Source organism: Cyanistes caeruleus, chromosome 12 (genome assembly GCF_971803275.1).
Source record: "Cyanistes caeruleus chromosome 12, bCyaCae1.hap1.1, whole genome shotgun sequence".
Classification (NCBI taxonomy): Eukaryota; Metazoa; Chordata; class Aves; order Passeriformes; family Paridae; genus Cyanistes; species Cyanistes caeruleus.
In genome coordinates this window covers 10037011-10041391 of record NC_141712.1, presented here as the reverse complement: position 1 = coordinate 10041391, position 4381 = coordinate 10037011, and positions in this window count along the sequence as shown.

Sequence of the window (4381 nt, the reverse complement as noted above, 5' to 3'; positions counted from 1 at the left end):
TCAGTGCTAAATAGAATATACTGTGAACTTATTCAACGCTTTGAGCATTCTGTTTTTTCCTGTATAAACAAGAACAGTGGGAGTAGACAGTGTTTGGGGAGAGTTAATTACATTCTGTCTCCATGAAAGACCCATATAAGACTATAAAACTTCAGGAAAAGCTCTGTAGATCACCCGACTGCCATAGCTCCCCTCATCCAGCTGCTGCTGGGCTTTAAAGAGCCAAAGAGGTGCAGCAGTGGAAGCCAAAGGTATCACTTCATTTGGGTTGGTAAATACAGTTGAACTTCAGTGACTGCAGCAAGCAGCTGAAAGACTTGTCCAGCTTTTTATGTGAAACAGCCTTTTTCTGAATGTCTGAATTGTCTGAAATGATGAATGGATCAGATAATATTTCTCACCTGACCCAGAAAGTGCAGGGCAGCTGGGCAGTGTCAAGGACAGTGCTGCCAGGGAGAACACTGTGTGCAGCTTTGTTTGTTCTTCCTGAGCACTCTCTGCTCAGTGCAGTGCCTCATCCTAAACTGCAAATTTGTGATACTCTGTCAGAAGCATGTGCAGGTCAGGCCAGGCATCAGCACTGCCCCTTATCTGCTGGCCAGCTTTCCTATCAGCCCAACTAATTTGCTAAGATAATTCTGCTTCCTGCTATCTATTACAATAAATCAACCACTGTAGCTTCATTGAATTCTCTGCCAGCTGATGCCCTTGAAATTCTCAAACTGTATGGGGGGCTGGAGGGAAACCTGTACTCTTCTAAATATATGAAAATTTTAGATGAACAACTTGATAGCCTGGGCAGTGCTGTATCTCCTCAGCCCCACATTAATGGTGTGCCAGAGTCTGCTCAGGTTGAGGCAAACCCCATTGCATCAGTCATTCCTTTGAAAACAAGTTTTTGGAATAATGTGATCTCGGGTGGTAAAGCAAGTTTGTGGGTAAATGCAGACATGGCAAGTGACACTGAGAGATAGAGAACAGGAGCACATGCTCAGGAAAGAGCCAGAGTAAAATGACAAGGGATTCACTGTGGTGGCTGTTGAAGAAAAAAAATAAAGGTGTTCCGTTCTCTGACAATTAATTTTGAAGAGGAAAAAAATGTTGAGGATGGGTGCAAATTGAAGAAACATGAAGCATCCCCAAGCATGCCTACTACAGGAACAAGACTTCAGGGGAGAAACTCTGTTCTGCTTTTCCTTACAGCAATATCAAATACTGAGAGTAGCAGTGATACTACATTTCACAGCCATATTTAAAGTTAGAAGATACATCAGTTTATGTCCTACTTGTGTAGTTTTATGTAGTTATTTAATAATGCCAAGTTTTGGGTTTTTTATTTTAAGGGACTTTTATCCCTCATGAAATTTCAGCTTTTTCTTTTAATTATCCAGAAGATCAACACTGGTTTTGTAATGGCTCTGCTGGGATTAAACTCAGCCTGTACCAGCTATGTTGCTGAAGAAAGCCAACTCCTTCCTCAGCAGCGTGGTTGGGTTCATTCAGTCAATCATTTGGAAGAAGGATGTTTAAGTATAATTGCATATCCCCTCCTTGTCTTTAAATATTCAGAGGAAAAGTCACAGAAGAACCGATAATGTAACAATAATAATGGGGCTGAAGAACAGTATTATAGTGTGAACTCATCTATCCCTTGGTTTCATTTACATGTTTAACAGCTGCTTGTTCTTCCACTAGAGAAAGATCATTACCTGACTTGTAAGAAGAGCGGGGGAGTCTGTTCACCTTTGGGCAACTAGCTCTGCATTTATTAATAGTTGCTGCCCATCTCATTATACATTTAATTGTTGCATTATAATTTATTTATTCATTGATTTATTGTAATAGATGAGTAGAAACAAAATTACCTTTGCAAATTACTTTGATAGGTGGGAAGTTTGCATGGTTAAAAATACCCCAACATGCAGTGTGGAATGTGAGATGTTAGCCAGTGAATAACATCTTCACACATAAGCACCAGCAGAGTCAAACTGGTCTCATTACAAAGTGAAGGTAAATGCAACTAATTTATACACTGATTAAAAAAAATATATAATTGTTGCTTCTGTACAATTGTCCTTACATTCCCACATATCTCTGCTTCACAAAACGGGGAATCAGATGAAAAATGAATGAGAAAGAGGATGGAAAGCAAAGACTCATCAAAACTTAGAAAGCTAAAGGTGTAGGAGTTTGCAGAGCACGTGGAAGCCAGGCCTGCCTTGCTGCCAGCGTGGGTGGGCAGCTCCTGTTGGGGCAGCTCAGCCCCACAGCCCCAGCACAGCAGCAGCAACCAAACGGGGCCGTGGAGAGTTGGGCAGAGCCAGACATAGAAAATACACACAAGGAAGTTTTCCATTTCCAGTTGTTTATACATATACGTACATGAGTTAAACCCAGAAAAACTCCAATATTTTTTGTTGTCAATTAAATAAAATTAATGATTTGATAAAACTGATTAGTTAATAACAATATTCACTATCAATTTTCTGCATACAAAGATCCATTAGCTGAATTGTCAGTTAGGGCCACAAAATGCAGATTGGCTTTTGGTGGGGTGGTGGTTTTGTTTTTGTCCTTAAAAGCTGGAGCCTGCAGCAGCTCCCAGGGGAGGTGGGACTCATCCAGGGCCGAGCTGGCTGGGAGCAGGTTGCTGCTGGAAAGGCTGGAGGGGAGCCAGGGGCAGAGGGAGGCTGAGCTGCAGCCACAGCAGCAGGCTGGGCTCCCGCGGCTGGGCCTGGCTGCACGGAGCGCCTGGGCTCTCCTCTGGGGCGCTTCACTCCGCACCAGCGTTTAGTGTGAAAAATCATTACTGCTTTCGTGCTCTTGGTACAGCTTTTCATCAGCTTTCAGCAGAGTGCTGCAATTACCCTGAGATACCCCTGGCATTTTGCATCTCCCGATAGCGTCTGCTTTCCTCTCTCCGAGCCAGGCCCCGGGGGGATCCGGCGCTCCACCACGGGCCCAGGGGCGGTGCAGCGAGCCCGGGCCACAGCTGGGGCTCCGGGCCACACTGAGCCCGGGCCACGCCTGGGGCTCCGGGCCACACTGAGCCCGGGCCACAGCTGGGGCTCCGGGTCACACTGAGCCCGGGCCACAGCTGGGGCTCCGGGCCACACTGAGCCCGGGCCACGCCTGGGGCTCCGGGTCACACTGAGCCCGGGCCACGCCTGGGGCTCCGGGTCACACTGAGCCCGGGCCACGCCTGGGGATCCGGGTCACACTGAGCCCGGGCCACGCCTGGGGCTCCGGGTCACACTGAGCCCGGGCTGGGCAGCTCCGGCTCCCGGGACAGGCCCTGGGCTCCGGCAGCAGCGAGCTCCAGCCGGCCCTGGCAGCGGGACTGAAACGCGACAGCTCCGTGTGCACCTCACCCTGTGCGGCCACGGAGCCCTGCGAGCAGCGGGACAAAGCCGGGGGACACAGCGGGACACAGCGGGGACACAGCGGGGACACAGCGCGGACACAGAGGTGACACAGAGGGACACAGGTGACACAGAGGGACACAGCGCGGACACAGCGCGGACACAGCGCGGACACAGCGCGGACACAGCGCGGACACGGCAGCCGCACTCGGGCCCAGCGGCGGGCGCAGGCGGGGCCGGCACTGCCCCCGTGCGGCCGCAGAGCGGGAGCGGCCCGGCCGCAGCGGGAGCGGGGACAGCATCATCACCCCACCGCTCATGGAAAGCCCCGCTTCAACAAACAGAGCCTTTACAGCAGCCGTTTCCTACAAATAGCTTCTGCACCTACTTTTACAAGCGTTTAAGGATTTTTAGTAGTTTTAGTAGTTTAGTAGTTATCAGTAAGATAAAAACTTTAAAATTACTTCAATTGACTTAAATAATTCCTTTTGCACGCCCAGGACTTTACTTATCACTGTTTTATTTATTTGTTATTACTAAAACACTCGGGTAAATAAATAAATAAAAAGGTAAACCTGCAAATGCTGGATAGGAGTTAGTGTTTTTCTAGACATAAAACGCACAGAAAGTGGAAGCTGTGGATTCAGCAGTGAAGCTACAGCGTTATTCCAGGAGGAGCTGCTCACTGGGGTCAGTAAGGTGGTGTACTGAGCATTTAAAAATAAAATCCCTCCAGGAAAACTCCAGGTAGCTATAGCCGTTTTCCAGTGGTTTTCCCCTTACAGCATCAGGTGCTAATTGGTAAGATACAGGTAGTATTCTTATGAAAAGGATTATTGTAATTCTCTGATTTTATACAGTACAACAATTTCTAAGTTACCTAGAAATTCTGAAGGAGTAAAAGAAATTTATAAACATAAATCCTGCTGTAAGCACACAAAACACAGTAGTTCACCCTCTATTCATGCTTTTTCATGACACTCACACATTTCCAAGCCCCAAAGAAACGAATAGAGCCA